This window comes from Mya arenaria, chromosome 15 (genome assembly GCF_026914265.1).
Source record: "Mya arenaria isolate MELC-2E11 chromosome 15, ASM2691426v1".
Lineage (NCBI taxonomy): Eukaryota > Metazoa > Mollusca > Bivalvia > Myida > Myidae > Mya > Mya arenaria.
The window spans coordinates 13,613,646-13,632,256 of record NC_069136.1 but is presented as its reverse complement, the minus strand read 5'-3'; the positions used below and the strand labels follow the sequence as shown (position 1 = coordinate 13,632,256).

General features: G+C 33.3%; 1 pseudogene; it reads right to left on the bottom strand.

The window, feature by feature from the left end:
- Positions 1–5,144: 5,144 nt before the first annotated feature.
- LOC128219123 (uncharacterized) lies at positions 5,145–18,338 on the bottom strand (annotated as a pseudogene).
- Positions 18,339–18,611: the final 273 nt, after the last annotated feature.

Below are 18,611 nucleotides of genomic sequence, written 5' to 3'. Positions count from 1 at the left end.
AATAGATATACATGTATTCTATCAGAGGTTTACATTCAAATTGCCAAACAAGTACTGGTGCTGTGTACAATGACCAACATTTTATATTTCGGGCAGTTTTGTAATTAGACCATATTGAGACAATCACAATTTTGAGACGATCCCTACATTTTGAACAACATGTATTCTAACAAGTCAATAAGCATTCCTGCAACAACGCTATCCTTTTCTGGTCAAATCAAGTTTTTTTTATAACAGTGTTATCAGGCGATCAAATTGATAATAGAGGGTAATCAATTTCGATCGAAAGCGCCTTGTTCGCTCTTTTTTATCCGTTGATCGCACTATCCGGTCTTGCAAGACATTTTAACAAACGGTGGGTTACATGTAACACCATGTGACAATAGAATGTCGCTATGAACACGAAGTGTAATATTTAAAATAACGATGATTCGGCATATCCGACAAATCCTCTTCCATACATTTCTTCAGATAGTGTTTTATTCTTTCCTCATGGCAGACAAATCTGGATGGATGTCACAGCCTCATTAATTCTCTTTTCATTTGAAAGGTATTTAGCTGATTGATCATTTGTTCGTCGGATTTGCCGCACCTAAAATTCGAAAAACGAAAAAACAAACACTCAAACGTCGACTTCGCTTTTTAAGCTATTTACACATATACTTTCTTATACGCGAGCAAACTTTCATCGTTTACAGGACAAGTCAAGTCGGGGTAGCCGCAATTTAACAGCTGATATTTGTTAACAGTTTGTTGTTGTTTTTTCTCGGGAATATATTGCAGGACGCACCGAAGTTATTCACCACAATTCAATCCACAGTGGGTTTTTTTAGAATTATTCTGTTTTATTAACATTTTCCATCTTCTGCCATGTCAAAGTCACTATAATTTTATCATGTGCCTCAAGAGGTTCAAATTTAGACATGACCCAATATTTGGAATTGCTCAAATGATGAATTACTCTTACTAGTCTAAAATATTTGTTTTATGTAGTAGTAAGTTAGATAAGTACGGAAATGAATACAATAATTATTCGTTTTGGTCTTCGAGTAATTGCACGTTACTGTGAGAAATTCTGTCTTTACACTATATCAACGTTTAAACTGCTGATGCAATGAAAGTTACTAGTAAAGCACTTGCTCTTATTGCCATTTGTTAAATATTGTGACAGATTTCCATGTGATACAATCCTTTTCATTTATAACTCAGAACCTTTTTTTTGCAATTAAAAAGCATTTCTTGAAATAGTGGTATGATAAATTTGGTATGAAATATACTTTTATTTATTTATTTTTTAATTCGCTTTGCGCTCGCCTATGATTTGCTTTAAATTTAAAAAACAATTATTTTTTTCGCTCGCTCGCTCCTTTTTTGGCAAAATCTGAAGAACCAATGATGAATTTGTTGTGGCTTAATTACTAATTTAAAGAATAATTGACCAAATAAAATAAACTTACAAAAATTACCGATTATATATTCATTCTTTATTTTTACCTGAAAACAGACTCAAATGACAATTTCTGCAATATTGTCTTTCCAAACAAAACTTTTCATTTTACCATTTCGGTGAAACATTGACATTTCCTTTCACTAACAAAATTGATACCGGGTCATCTCAAATGCACATATTTTAAGGTCGAATACTCCAATTGTGAAGTCGGAAAGTTGGATGATATAAAGCACAACAGGACGCAGAATCAAACTCGAAACCGCGGGGATACAGAGATTTTTGAATGGATTTGTATACATTTTAGTGACCGTTCAAAGGCGGTACCTATGAATCCTTGATAAACATACCTGTTTTTTATATAGTATGTATGCACTGTTTGCGGAGTTTTGTGCTGTTCTTTCATGTTTCTTTTTTGTGATTTTTTTGTTTTTGTGTTCTATGTCTTTGGGGTTTACCCAGTGCCATTAAACCGGGTTCATGTTTAAACATTTTGCTACTGAGCTTGTTTCTGGAGTTTTTCACATAAGTATTGGTAGAGCAGTGACTTGCAATTTATTTATTACAGAACACGAATGTATACATAAAAAGACATATTTACATATATACTTGTTACAAGACTGTACATATTACAGAAACTTTGTAGCTGCGTCTGAAAATTGTACGAATCTATGAATTTTATGTCAGCCTATGAATCCATATCAATAACAACTACATTTTTACTTTTAAAACAAGGTTGGTATGTTCGTATAAAATGATTTAGTTTATTCATATGAAATATGAGAAAAATATTCCCAGTTGGTTCACTGATGGTATTATTTTAAAATTTGCATAGGGGAAAGACGAAAATGTACGACTATTATAGGGAAATAATGAAAGTCTCTCGCCTGTTTTGTTGTTTTATCAATACTCAGTGATCAATGGTGGTTGCATATCGACAAATTAATGGATTTCTCCGTATATGTTCAGACAATTCCTGTCTCCTTAATCACTACATGTACGGGATTTGAAGGATAATTGTCCAAAAGTGCAAAACAGTTTACATCAATAGCATTTGTTTTGAACAATATATATTTGTAATAAACATTTCGAAGACAGCTCTAATCGGGATTGTGCGCTCATCAAGAGATATTTCGAAACCAATAAGACATATTCAATGAGCCCAACGGACCTGAAAATAAATATCTACCCTCTGTGGACGAGCTACAAGATCACCTCCTACGTCTGCAATGAATGATGGATATGGAACAGACGAGCAAGCGTTTACAGGCAATGTTTGCTCACTTCATTTGCCGGAAGCATTGCATATTAAACCAAAGTTATTTGTTATATCTAGGTAGGCATTAAGCTACTCCAAAAATACAAATAACTGCGTAGTTGTTACTTCTTTAGAAGATCGAACACTTGTCCAAATAAAGGTGATGTGTTATAAAGTTATTTAGTAAGCTTTCTGCATCGAAAAATACAAAAGTTGAAGCGCTTTCCTCTAAATTAAATGAAATAGTGGAATACACACCAAAATATCAAGGAATGAACACAAACAAGATAAAATTGCGCAGCCGTTTTTCTGCCATACATGACTAAATGTGTATATTCAAGGATACTGTTCGGTGATATATCTACATTCATATGATATCTGCATTACGCCTGCAAAAATATATGAGCCTCGCTAGAGAAAGGAATGAAAGATAAAAACGAATATATTGGCTGTAAGGCAACCATCTACCTTTTTTAAAGAATATCATTACAATTCGACTAAGGTGTACTTCTTTGCTTAGAAATGAGTGACAAGTCTAAAAGTTTTATCTATGTAAACAATTTATTATTCCAACGCAGAACAATGTCTCGGAGTAGACGGATAAACAACCAAATTTTCAAATTTTCAAATTTAACTGACACCTCCCAATCGGACTCGCGTTATTTCATACACCAAAAGACAAGAGTGAATGGGTAATAAGTGAGCTCAGGTCATTCTAAATTTATTCGACCGAATGATTGATACTTCTGAGAACATTTTCGGATTTTAGTAGATCTTGCAAGTTTGTCCAAAAACAAAGTATACTCTGCTTTGTTGTTTAACTAACCTTTTGATTAAAATCATGCTACCGACCATTAGTTTCAATCACTGTAAACAGACAGACAGGCAATCTTGCAGATTTTTTAGGACCTGTACATAATACATCTTCAGCAAAACGTACAAAACACAATATGGAATATGTGGACGTGTATGTGCATAGTAACAAACGAATGTACACATATATAAAGAAAAACACAAAAATAGTTAAGAAACTTCAGTATATTGCGATACATCCTATGTATAAGGATGTGAACTAGCTCTGTTAAATTAACTCCCGACATTTATAATACTTTATATATTGTTAAGAGACTCCTTAACAACGGTTAGCGTGGTATCTGACACCGATACATACATTTTATATTAATATTAAAATATCTTTTATATCTTTATGTTTCAGGATACTTAATGATTCACGGAGGTTCGCCATATGTGACCAAGTCTGCGAAAATTAGTCCAAATGAGGAAAAATGACATTTTCAGGTTTTTACATTTTCTGAATGTGCAATGATTCAGAAATAAAGTCCTGAAGTTTTAAGCTGATATCTTTAAAATTGACTGATTGAGGACAAATTTCGCGATACCACTATTTGTTATAAAATGGCGAAAACAATGAAGGAAATGGAAACATAAGTAAATACAACTACCTTGATTTTAAGAGTCTGTATTCCATTGAAATAGAATGCAACACTTTTTATTTTTGTGGAAACATTATCATAACATCAATAACATCATTTATGGAGAATGTAACACTACATGTGCATTTCATAAAAACGGTTGCCATGACTACAATTTTTTCACGAGAAATTTATCCAAATAAACGCAAAAAACTGCTTAAATACATAAAATCACATTTGAATTTGATAGGTTATGTTTTGCAGGAAATATTTCAGTACAGCATTAAATTTTCAGCCAGCTATGTAGTAAAATAGAATGTTTACAGCAATTAACAATAGACCCTGTAAGTAAATCTGCCACTTTTCTTAAACAAGGTAAATTGATCAAAAGTAGTGAGCTTATCATTGTATTGATCAAAACACAAACATATTATTTTAAAACAAGCAATTATTTAAAAGATGTAACTTGTCTGGTGAAATCATTTTTTTTTTTATTTCAATAAGAAGACATGTTTTATTTGGTTGCCATAGAAACTTACTTATACCTAGAATAGTTCATATTTTTGCTCATTTCATTAGTTTAGAGTTGTAAGATGACACAGACTGAAATGTATTTACAAGTAAAGCATTGACACATGCCTTATTTGACAAAATTGAGAACAAACATAAAGCAAGGAACATTGAAACTATATGTATGTATAACTATTAAGTTATAACATGTAGATTTATAATGTACACTTGAATATTATACTGCAGTCATGTATGGAAAATATGAGTGCCATCATACTTTACTTATAGATGGCAAACTGTTCAATGATATTCCTTTAAATGAAATACACGTTTATGCATAGGTATTCAATGATCAATCAAGTTTGTTACTTTTGGTTGCCATGGAAACCATACATTCCTAAAATCATAAATATTTTATCTAAAATCATAAATATTTTATCAATGTTACACAAAGAAATACATTCTTTGAATGAAAATGAAAACATAAAACTTCAACTTATACATGCCAATCTGTTTATAGCAAGACACAAACTATACCTTTTGCTGAAACACACACAGAAAGTGTTCTCAATAAAGTTACCTATTTCAACTTTTGTTTTTTGGCCTTTGAATAGCCTTCTTTTGCAACTAATGGCAAAGGGCATGTTGTGTTTTTAGCATGATCCGATCTGCAAAAGTCTCTTATTACATCATGCAAGTACCATTGCCTTTCAGCATTTATTCCCTCACCAAAGATCTGCTCTGGCATAACACAAATATCCACTTGGCAGGTTTTCAGTATGTTAATTTTCTCCTCAGGGGCATCAACAAACTTCCTTACTCTTACAACCCCAGGCTCGTTAGAAGACACCTCAAATCAATGGTATTTCGAAATGTTCTTCAATGGTTTGAACATGCCTTTGAAGAAGGTGCTCCAGTCATAGAACAATACTGGTTTGCTGTTGCCATCAACAATATGGGGGATGTTGTGGCCATTACGGGATGACATTGCTACTGTGGAAGCCACCTCCTGTTTTGAAGAAAAGCATTACATGATGAATGAATATCAGGCATAATTGATCCAATATGACATATTATAGTGTCACCTTAGTGCAAGAACTCAATATCTGCTACTATTTCTATATGCAGTTATTGTGTTATTGCTCTATGGTGATCATACTGAGCAGTACTCTTGCACAATGAAATGCCTACATGAAGTATATAGCATCAGTGAATTTATCAATTACCTATTATATCTAAATATACATGATAATACATGAACTTATTTCATATAATTATCAATTTAATATAACCCAAGTCATATATTATTATTTTCAATCTTAACTATAAAAAATCCCATTTTTTTCATGCCACTTCTTATTAGTTTATAACTGTATTAAAAAGAAGGAAATCAATAAATCTTGAAACAAGTGTAAGTAATTTATGTCTATTATTATTTTAAAATATTGGTGTGGTAAACATCTAACTCCCTGAATACCTCAACTGTCTCTGCATCCATGTGTCTCCATCTGTTTTTCCACACTCCAAAATGCCAATCACATGAGAATTTGGTGTGACCGGCTAGCATCAATGAATATTGGATTGTCTTATGCCCTCCTGTAATAGAAGTGTTAATTGTTATAAGGTCTCTTTATTTCAAATTAAACACTGAATTATATCTGTTGTTTATTTTTTAAGTACAACAAATTGAAAGCTTCTAAAGCTATACATCTGTTTCACTCATCTATAGTGTTACTTGAAACCTTTTGAGATAGTTAAAAAGCAATAACATAATTTAGTTTACATCATGAAACATATTTTATTTTTTCCACTGAAACACAACAACTCTCACCCGTCAATGTTCTCCACACAGCATAACCAAGAACTGCATTATTTTTGTTCTGTCCTTGGCAATTGTCAAAATGGAACTGGGCATGTTCCTCACCCAGGCCGTAGTTTTCAAGGTAATGGTGGAGGTAGCTGACAACTGTGTTTGCTCCTTTGCCTGGGGCAACACCCTCATCACCAAGGTAAAACACCTGTTTCTCTGAAAAATATTTATCAGTCTTATCACTGTTCTTAATCATCACCACCATCAGCAACAGAAGCAAAATTTAACAGCACCAGCATTCAACATTAATACAAAAAACATTTCTCATAACCAACATATATATGCCAAATAAATGTTCATAAACACATCCAATTCCAGATCTTGATATGTACATGATGGCTTTTGACCAATGGAAATGTTACATTCTTAATCAGTTTGTTTGAATGAAGTAAAACATTTATTGCTAAGAAGTGCTCGTTCAATTCTCAATTATTAACATTTGACATCAGGACATCTTATAATGACAGAGAACATTTTGCAATTTTAAACTGTAAAAAAGGGAATTACCAGATCCTTCACAGCAAACTCCAAATACCTCACATCTCCTGGCAGTTTTGAAATACAGGGGTCCAACCTGTAATAGATAAAAGCTTGACAACATAAATTTGACAACAGTATTTACATTCAATAAATACAATATGAAACCATTTCAGTTGAAATATACATTTACTGCAGTAAACCTAAGGCACTCAAAAGTATGATACATCATGCAAATTACTGCACAATAAATCCAATAAAAAAGATTATCTTTTGCAATAAATTGGTAAGTTCAGTGAAAAAAAAATTTCCTTGTACAGTACTTGATAGAAAAAAAAAACTAACCTGTTGGCTATGGTGTGGAATATGAACCTGCTGTGCAAAGTCCCAGCTGTAGTGGACGGTTGCATCTAAGGAACATGATACTGCACCTAAAATATATATTTTTCACAATTTATATTGATGGCCTAGAAGGAAATATATAAGTAATATAAAATGATCTGATGGGTATCTTTTCATTCTGTTTCAAAATTTTATCCATGTTTTAAATATTTATACGCTCAAAGTTTACATGTCCAGTATACGAGCATAACAGGCATAAAAAAAACTTCGGTAAAATGTAAAAGTCACTATTATTGATGCAGATGGACATTTTAAAAAATGATAACTCAATGGCCAGCATGTCAATTAAAATAAAATAAAGAATTTAACATATTCTATTTTAATTTTAAGACTAGAAAATCTTGAGGCATGCCATTAGACAGCTAATACTATAGCGCATAGAAATTTATTAACCAAAGCACACCTTCAACTGTAATGTTTTCACTACATGTAACTTTAGAGTCATCACACTGCATTCTATATTGCTCCCTCTGATGTCTAGCACTTTCAACATGACTTTCATATTCATCATGAAGTGTCATTTCATCATCTTCAGAAAGGGCACCACTTTGTGAAATTTTACAAGAAAATGTTGGGCATCTAAAACACAAGTCTGTTTTTGGTTTCGCTAAGACAATATGTGGGCACAACTCCCGCCATACTCTGGTAAAAGTACTAAGACTAATACTTCTTGCACCGTCTATTTTTTCATATTCCACATGAATGTCTGCTTGTGACTTATCAGATGGCAACAACATCACTTTACTATTGCGGTGGTTTGGAAGTCTTCCGGGAAGGGGCATTGCATTGTCAGATGCATAGCAGATGAGGAACTTTCTTATATTTTCTCTCTCCTCAAATGTGATAGCATTATGAGGTAGTCTTTTGGTATTACCTAGCAATCAATCCATCACTGTCAAGAGACCGACCAATTCGTTTTAGTTTCTCCTTTCCGATGTTGTATGCAAAACAGAATACTTCACGGCAAACTTCAACTCCCTTTACATAAAACTTATGACTGGGCCTAACTCTCGCCTGCCGTTTATGTTTACTACTGTCAGTTTGTTGGCCATTTTTTCTGTGGCACAACATGGCTGATTTAATAACAAGATCAAGTTCATCTGTTTGCAAACCAGCTGAATACATACGTAAGTCAGAAATATCATTACCATCCACAACTTGACTGCATGGTTTGCCATAGAGTTTTTTTACACTTGCAGGTCTGAGTAAAGAAATCATCTGTTTTCTTTCTCTGTCTTAAATCCTCTTCAGTGGGTTCTAAATCATGGTCAAAACTTTCACAATGAACAGTCTCTGTATTACATTCATCATCATCTGATTCATCATTTACAGAATTACTTTCATGGCTAGAATCATTTTCTGAATCAGACTGACTAAATTCTGTCTCACTTGCACCACCCTCTGGACACAAAACTGAAAATAAAGTCTATCAACTTCTAATAACTCTTCGCGAAATAAATGGTCTTGGCTTAATTCATAGGGGATGGTACTTGCTTGACTAAACTGGGACATTTTCATAAAAGTTTCAAGTGTTTTTCAAATTTTCCGCCATAATATCTGTAAACTGTCTGTTGTTACGAAAAAAATACTTCCGGGTCAAACTGTCAAAAGGTTATTTAAAATAAACATCAAATGCCAATTTAAATAAAGGATGACAACATTGATAATTGCATACATTACCTTCCAAATAATCTTTTCCGTGTAATTAATCCGAAAAACATGCTAATGCCGAGTGAATAAACCGGCAAAACCGTCATATCTTTGGTACGGATTTCGACATGTTTTCATCAAAATTGCGGAGAGCGACACCTTCAGATCAAGGGCGATTAGTCATGATTTAAGGTCAGGCAGCATGAATATTATCGACAATATTCAACTGGAAGCAGAGTGATGTTCCTTTATAGAGTGTATACACTTCGATTTTGTAAAAACTTTGAAAAAATAATGTCAAAATAGTTGATTGACAAAACGATAATTGCTCAGAAAACGTGTTGTTTTTTACTCTCGCTTTATCTCGGTAACGTGATTACCTCAACAGGACTCATTTTCGCTGACGACGTCACATATTATAATGAAGGAAAAGTTTGACGCAAATTAGTTCAAAGAACGTATGTCAGTGACATGAATTCTGGATAAAGTCCATTGACCTTGAGCTAGAGTGTTGTTGACTTGCTACTTAGCCACAACTTTCATACATAAAATACCATTTTCAATCATATTTTATTAATGAATGACTTTATTCGTTTCGAAATAGCTAGGTCATTTGGCTGTAGTCATTTAAACGCATTTTATAATAATGCAAGTACGGTATAAGTTATCAACATAAATTTTGCCGTACTGCTTTCGAAAAAAATCTGCTAATATATCACGATTATTCTGGTAATGTTGGTCGGCTAAATGCAAATGTTGAGTTAATGCCCCGAACAAGCGACTGATTAAGCGTTTGGTGGAGTAACATTCATATCCTGGCCGCTATTTTCTTGATATATGACAACAATAATTGATATGTAGATGTTGCCAGCTACTGTCGATTTCTGTCGAAATTGTTTCCTGAACAGACAAGCGTGATGACTTCATGAAACAATCGTAATAAATGAAGAAGAACTTAGCTGAAACAAGCTTTACATGCCCTATTAAAATATTTTTCTTTACCTAAAAGCCACTAAATTCCTATTTGAAATATTTTTAGAATTGATTCAAACTTTAAATAAAATGAATATTCTACTATTTACATTATTAGTTTCTTGTCGATTACGCGTTTAAAACTAGGGTAAAATGTAAAATAATACTTTATCTGAAATTTGATTTTTTGTTTATGTAAACCTTGTCGGTTTGCCTCAAGCTACAGCATCCTTTCAAATTAAGTTACTTTTTTCTTAAGTAAAAAGGGAAGCTACATAAGCGCAGAATAGCTGCTATGAGCCAAATATAATTATACAGTTTTGATATGGCACTACGGTGTTTATTTAAATTAGTTGTTAATGTTTTTTTCTCCAATTTAAGCTTTTTGAAATGCTTGTAGGAGTGCCCTTAACAAAAGAAGAACAACCAGTTACGTGTTGCTTTAATAATCAATAAGGAGAAAATTCGGCCTGAGAAAAACTCTATATTCGAAACACAGGGTTTTAGAGAGAGAGGAAGCATATCTATACAACATACAAAGTATAGCTTTTTTACAATTGCTGCTTGGTCATTACATCATCATGTGCACTTTGAAAATTTAAACATTGTAATCTATATTTAAAGACTAACACGATCATAATGTGAATGCTACTACTAGTGCTTGCTGTGATTTGGGTGAAACAATTTGGACTCTACCAGTATACCAAAACCAAAAGGTGGACTATCTTTTGTTTAAACCGATAGAAACCTTGCATGGTCTCTATCTACTTACAATCAGGAAAAGGAACTAGAGTTTACGCTAAGAATTTGTGCATTGATGGATTTCGTCATATTATTACTTGAGGATGATCTGTCATTTTGATGCTTTAATGCTTATTCCTTGGTATGAAACACCAAACATGTAGTAACGTCTTGCTATAGATTACATTAATGCGTTATAGCTCTGCTGCTTTTTCTCAGAATAATTATTACCGACTTGATAGAACACATCCTATTGCAAGAAAAAATCCTTTTGGTAATTTAGTGTTGAGGTATGGATTCATGACGTGGTTACACTATAATCTCTAGGAGTGTGTAAATTATTCCCATTCCATTTTCAAAGATACATCCTTAAAAAAGATGGCATGCGTGTCTCATCGGGCATGAGGGGAGAAACAAGGATTTTTTTCGGCACGCCTCAATTCACCGAAAATATTTGTCCGGAGTGCTATTAAACGAATTCACGGTCCTTAATGGCACCAATAAGCATTGAAAGCAAGGGGTACGTATGTTGGACCATCTGTGGCAGTACATTGAATGTTAATTGCATTGTATTTATATATCAATAAACAAAAGATCATACTTTACTTACGGTACCTTCACCTTACGTTTAAAATGTTGCGAAAAAAACATTTCATAAATTCAAAGCATGGGTTATGGAAATCGGTTCCTTTCGCATGGATGAATTAGATGAATGATTAAAATCTTCTACTGTTCTTCATATTTTAAATTATCGTTGGACATTTTTATCCAAATAAACTGTAACGTATTGCAATCAAATCAATGAAAATTATATTGTTTACTCTCGACACTTTGACATCTCTTGTATATATATATATATATATATATATCAAAGTGGTATCCAATGTCAAAGTCATTAGCTAATGTTGTTTTGGCAAAGTGCAGGCATGACAGACACCGTTGACGATTGTTTCCATAAATAACGATTAGACACAACATACAGGAATTATCGTCAGGGTAATTCATAAAACGGAAATATCGCCATTGTCATGATGTTCATTTTATAAATACAACCTCGTGATTATGTGATTGTATTCCCAATATCGTTGCCGTGTTCGTGCCATCCATTACTGACCGCCGGTTTGCAAATGCACGACAACAATAATTTGCTAAATGATTCGCACTTAATGACAGTTGTTTCCTGCACAGTCTTTGTAAAACATTTTTTCCCAAAAAGCTTTTTTCAATCAATTGTACAGAACAAAATTCCTCTATGGAGCAATTATAACGAATAAAGGAACGTAATTCAAAGACATATTTTATTTAAGAGTTCTTTCCTAATTCTTCTTAATGTTGATCGTTTTTGGTCACTGAAGTTTTAGAAGACACTCATAATGGGACGTTGTAAATTGTTTATTGTCATTAAATATATCCATTCAGAGGTTCTAATTCAAACTATCAAACAAGTAACGGTACATTTTGAACAACATGTATCGATAGCACTTTCTTGGCTATTTTTAGCCGATTTTCGCACTATCCGTTGTGCCTTTTCTGCGAGACATTTTTAACAAATAAAAATTCACATGCCGCAGCATCTGACGATAGAATATGGTTATGGATATTAATTGTGAGTGTTAAAATAATGAAAACTTGGTGATATTCGAATAACATTGACATATTCATAGAGTTATTTGAAGTGCTTCAAAGTTATAAGACAAAATACCCGGTGAAATATTTTATTTTTCATTTTCGTACCTAACATAAAGGTGAAGCTTTATAGAATACACATATCGAAGTCGCGACAAATTTTCTACTGATATTGAAATCGTCTTCTATAAATCTACATATAGATAGATTTGGTACAGCTGTGAGGCTTCTGTCGGATTTGCTTTTGCCTAAGAATAAAGGCCATTTCCTTTCTTCACATCTGCTTCGGCAAACACATCTGGAATAATGTCATGGTCTTATAATATATCTTATATTTCTGTTACTGTCTGTGACATTGTGACATATTGTTTTTGGCTTTTGTTAAACACCAATAAGAATGCTTTGTTTTGTACAGTTTTGTAAATATTTTAATTCCTATCATACATATCTAATTAAGTCAGCTGATTAAAATGAGTCCATAAAATTAACAAATGTTGTTTTTTTAAACCAGGTTAGTATGTTTGTATTTAAAAATAGAAAGAGATTTAGTAAAATATAAACTCATATGGAATATGAGAAAACTATTCCCAGGTGGTTAAATATAACTGATGGTATTATTTTCCAATTTGTATAGGGGAAGGACGTAAATGATCGATTATTTTAGGCAAATAATGACAATATGTCGCCGGTTTTGTTGGTTTATCACCACTCAGTGTCAATGGCGGTAGCGGATCGCCAAATTGATGTCTCTGTATTTGTTCAGATGATTCCTATCTCCTTAATCACTACATGTACCGAATTTGACAGATAATTGTCGAAACATGCAAAACAGTTAATAGCAATAGCATTTGTTAAGAACGATACAAATGTGTAATTTCCCTTTCGTAGATAGCTCTGAAGAGGATTGTGCGCTTATCAAGAGATATTCAAGAACCAAAAAGACGTATTGAATGATCCCAATGGACCAGATAATATAAAGCTACTCTCTGGATGAGGTAAGAGACGACCATCTACGTCCGCAATGAATGGAACGGAGATCCTTTAGAAGAACAAGCTACACCAACACAAAGAAAATTACAGTCTCGGTGTCTTGGGAAATGTTTATTTACAGTCAATGTTGCCATAAAAAATAGCACATCAAACCAAAGCTCTTGTCTCTAGACATCTAGCTACTCCAAAATGCAAAAACCTTCGTAGTTGTTTCGTCGTATTTTTCTCTAAATTAATACGATGCGTAATAAAGTTTTTAAGTGAGCATTCACCATCGAAATATCGCAATATGTTTAGGATTATATATGCAAAACAGTACATACAATCATAAGAACATGTAGAAAAGGAAGATAAATATGAATGTTTATCTCTCAGATTCTTTAACTTCTTTTAGTGAGTGACACGTCTTAACGATTTACCTCGCGTTAGCAATTTATTAATCCGACGAAGAACAAAATACCGAAGTAGACTGATAAACAACCAAACGAAGGCGTTAAATAACACCAACCTAGACAAAATTGACTCCAATCCTATTCGAACTCTAGACAACGAGTTATTTCATACAAGAGCTGACAAGTGTGAAGAGTTAATAAGTGAGCTCAGGTCATTCTTATTTTCATCGAGCAATCGATTGGTACCACTGGGAAAGTTTTCGTCTTTTTCAGCAGTTCTTGCGATGAAAATCCCAAAACGAAGTATACTCTGCTGCGTAAGCGTTATGTTCTTGAATAGTGTTTATATCTAACTCATACTATCGACCATCTGTACGGCAGGTAGATAGACATTTGGTTTATTTCTGATCTGTGCATTGTACATCGTCCACAAGAGTAACATATATAATATGAAATATGTCGAAGTGTATGTGTATGACACAACATAAAATTATTGATACAAACACGCAAAACACAAGACAATACAAAACAGTACAATATATTACGGTGCATCGTCAATGAAGATTTAATTTGTTCATTACGTATATATCAACGATAGTTGCATTACGACTCCAAATATGTTGAACCTCGAAAACGAAAAGGATGTCAGAATATCAAAGAATACATTTTGGCTTAAAACGCAACCGTTTATACTTTCATTTCAAAGAATATCAAAAACTGTTCTCCTACAGTGAACTTAAACCCTCTGCAATAAGAAACAAGTCTAAACGGATTAATTATTCGTACGCATTTATTAATCAAACGCAAAACTAAGTTTCAAAGTAGACGAATAACAATACATTTACTGCTTGATAAATTCTTACTCTTAGGCAAAGATACACTGGCCCAGTATAACAGGTTGAACCCATCAAATAATTCAATTGATCAAACGCAAGATGATGTCTAATCATAGATAAATAATCAAATTAAGTCATTTTATAATAACAAGACAGACAAAACAGTCGCCTATCCTGATCGGACCATACAACGTGTAACTTCCCACGCCAACTGAGAAATGCAAAGGGTAAACACGTGAGATCAGGTCATCCTAATTATTTAGGAGAATGGCGTAAATAAACTACTGTTATACTTACTCTCGCCAGTTTTGATGATTAATAACCATTCAGGGATCAATGGCGGTAGCAGATTTTAAGCATATTTCCGTATTTTTAGACAATTATTGTCTCCTTAATCACTACATGTATAGAATTTGACAACTAAATGTGCAACATGCAAACAGTTTACATCAATAGTATTTTTGAACGATATAAACGTGTCATTAACATTTCCAAGACACCTTTCCAAGACATGAGGATGGTGCGCTAATCAAGAACTATTCAAGAACCAATAAAACGTATTTAATGATCCCAACGGACCTGAAAATGGACGAGGTTTTGAGACGACCTCATAAAGCTGAAAACATAAAAATAAATAATTTAAAACATACATCAATGTCAAAGAATGCAAAAAACATGACCAGTCTCAATGCACAACTTATTCCTTTGCACCGGTTTTTTTTTTGCCATGACTAAATGTGTAATATCAATTTCATTGTTCGTTGATATATTATCATTCGTATAGTATGTTCATAACGTCTGCAGAACATTGACACCCGATAGAATGAATGGGTGAAAGATAATCAAAGAATACATATTTGCCTGTAAGGCAACCCTTTATCATTTTCAAAACAATACCATCACAGTTCGAATTAGTTATACTTCTTCTCTTTGAAATGAGTGACAAGTCTAAACGATTTATCTCGGGTAAGCAATTTGATAATCCAGCACAGAACAATGACTCGAAGTAGACGGATGAAAACCAAATTAAGGCGTTAAATAACGCCAAACTAGACAAACCTGACACCTAACCTATTCGCACCCTAGACATCTTGTTATTTCATACACCAACTGACAAGTGTGACTGGTAAACAAGTGATCTTAGGTCGTCCTAATTTCCTTCGAACAATCGATTGACACTACTGAGAACATTTTGAGATGTTAGCAGTTCTTGCGATGTTTGTCCCAAAACGAAGTATACTCTGCTACGTAAGCGTGATATTGTTGAATATTTTTGCTCTATATTATACTACCGACGGTCCGCTTTAGTTATTGCAGACAGACAGACAGACGGGTAGACAGACATATGGTTTACTTCTGATTCGAACATTGTACATCGCCAACAACAGTAAAATACATAATATGTGCATAATGACACACGAAACTTAACATAGAAAAAATGCAAAACACAAGACAAAACAAAACAGTACAATGTATTACAACACATCGTACGTCAATGAAGATATAATAAGTGTGATACGTATATATCAGAGATATGTGCATTACGACTGCAAAAATATTGAACCTCCTTATTCTCCCGCTTCAAACACGAGGCGTCCTATGAAAACAAAATCTACCACTTTTACCCGCACAGTGTTACAAACAATCCAGTGCAACATCGTCCATTTTCGGGTCGCGATTTGAAACACGTTTTTAGCAGTATGCTTCTTAACACCAAAAGGGCGAAAACGAATACATGAACGATGCTAGAATATCAAAGAATACATTTCTGCTTAGAACGCAACCCTTTATACATCTATTTCAAAGAATAACAATCACTGAGCGACTTCGAAGTACTTAATCGCTCTGCGTGACAAGTCTTAACAAATAATCCTGCACACGCATGTATTGCTCAAACGCAAAACTATGTTGCAAAGTAGACGGGTAAACAATACATTTACTGCTTGATAATTTCTTACTCTAGGCATATAACACTGTACTAGTATAACAGGTTGATCCCACCAAAAAAATTAAATCAATCAAAACGCAAGATGATGTCTCAGAATAGACAGATAAGTAATCAAATTTAGTCATTAAATAACAACAAGCCAGACAAAACAGAAGCCTATTCCAAATGGACCAAGTACGTGTGACTTCACACGCCAACTGTCAAATGTAAATGCTGAACAAGTGCGATCAGGCCATTCTAATTATTTTCGAAATCTCTGTTGATGCCACTGGAAGATATTTTCGGATGTGAGGTGTTCTTGCGACTTTCGTCCAAAACCCAACAATACTCTGCCACAAAAGCGTTATATTATTTATAGTTAATGTCTTAAATCGTATGAACGACTTTCAATTTTAATTGTTGTAAACAGACATACAGATTTTACCGACCTGTACATTATACATCGTCCACAACACGTATCATATATAGATATCATATCAAAAATGTGAACATATATGTGCATAGTAACAAACGAATATATACATACCATTTTTGTACATCGTATCAATAAGAATATGAATATCTCTGTTAATTACCTCTTGATATAAAAATGGCATAAGATGTTTCATAAATACCAGCATGAATGAGAAAAGAAATTGAAAGAAGATATTACATGCAATTATGATATCAAAAAACAAAGCTCAAATCATCGTATACTCGAAAATAAGCATGAATACAATGGACTGAATTAATAAACTGTACCGTATTTTAGAGGAAGATGAGAAGTACAACAGGGTCCGTATAACAGTAGCATTTTAAATATTTTCAATTAATTAAAAACAATGATTATATTTCCGAAACCATATTAGAAACTAATAAAATAAGGAAGGTAGTGTTATTTTTATTGCACTCTATACTACCTCCTAATATGCTAACTCAGTGTAATACAGTACCTGTAGCAATTTTGCTGAAAATCAACCTTCGGCAAGGTTAAAATGTTCAAGCAATTATGATACAACATATTTACAATCGACTAATTTGTTGTTGTTAATGATTTTGCTTCTTAAGTGTTCATTATGAATACTCATAGGACAATAAATGTAATGCCAATTACATGTACGACAATTCTGCTTTATTCATTTGTAAAGAGAGTACCAAATGTTAGGTCCATATTCACCCTATCCACAAAGATCTCATAACTTTGAAGGACTGGAATTGTTAATGAATTGCTGCATGTGTTGGCATAAGGTGTCCCATCAAGTGGATTGTCGACATCAGGATGGCTGAATTTCAGTTCCGGAGACGGGTCAAAACCAAGAATTGATGCCACATCTAGACCAGTTACAAACTGTAACAGACTTTCTAGTCCATCTGGTTTTTCTGCAAGAATTAAAAACAAACAAACAATGAAACCAAAGGGCAATGATGGTCCTTAATTGCTTATCTGAGTACTTTTCAATCACAGTGAGGCAGCATTATAACTTCAATTTTAATTGTCTTATGTAAAGCACCGTCGTCACATGACCGTTACAGCCTTATGAAACCCTTAGCACAACTAGTAATTTCTGCTATCCATCATAGGAATTTACAGGTTAAACAGTTTGGGTACGAATCGTGCATTAGCTAACCTTGCAAAATTATCGTTTCGATACAGAAACCCAAACGGATTTCATTGGATTTCAGTAAATCAATCACATTTCAATATATCTGTAGATCTAACCAATGTAAATCAACTGATATTATACTTACCAGAAGCACTCATTTCTTCGGCGGCGGTGTTCCCATGCGTTCCGATGCGAGCTGCCATAATTGAATATACGAACCAATCAGATAGGTCGTTACAAACTAAATTTACTATCCCGTAATTCTAATTATTGTCCATATATAACTTTTTTTAACCTCATAAATATATTTTTAGAACATAAATATATTTTATGAACAATTATTTTTTTCTATTTTTTGTCCATATATATTTTTTATTGTCAATATATATTTTTATTGTCCATATATATATTTTTATTGTCCATATATTTTTTTTATTGTCCATATATATATTTTTTTCAACCTCATAAATATTTTT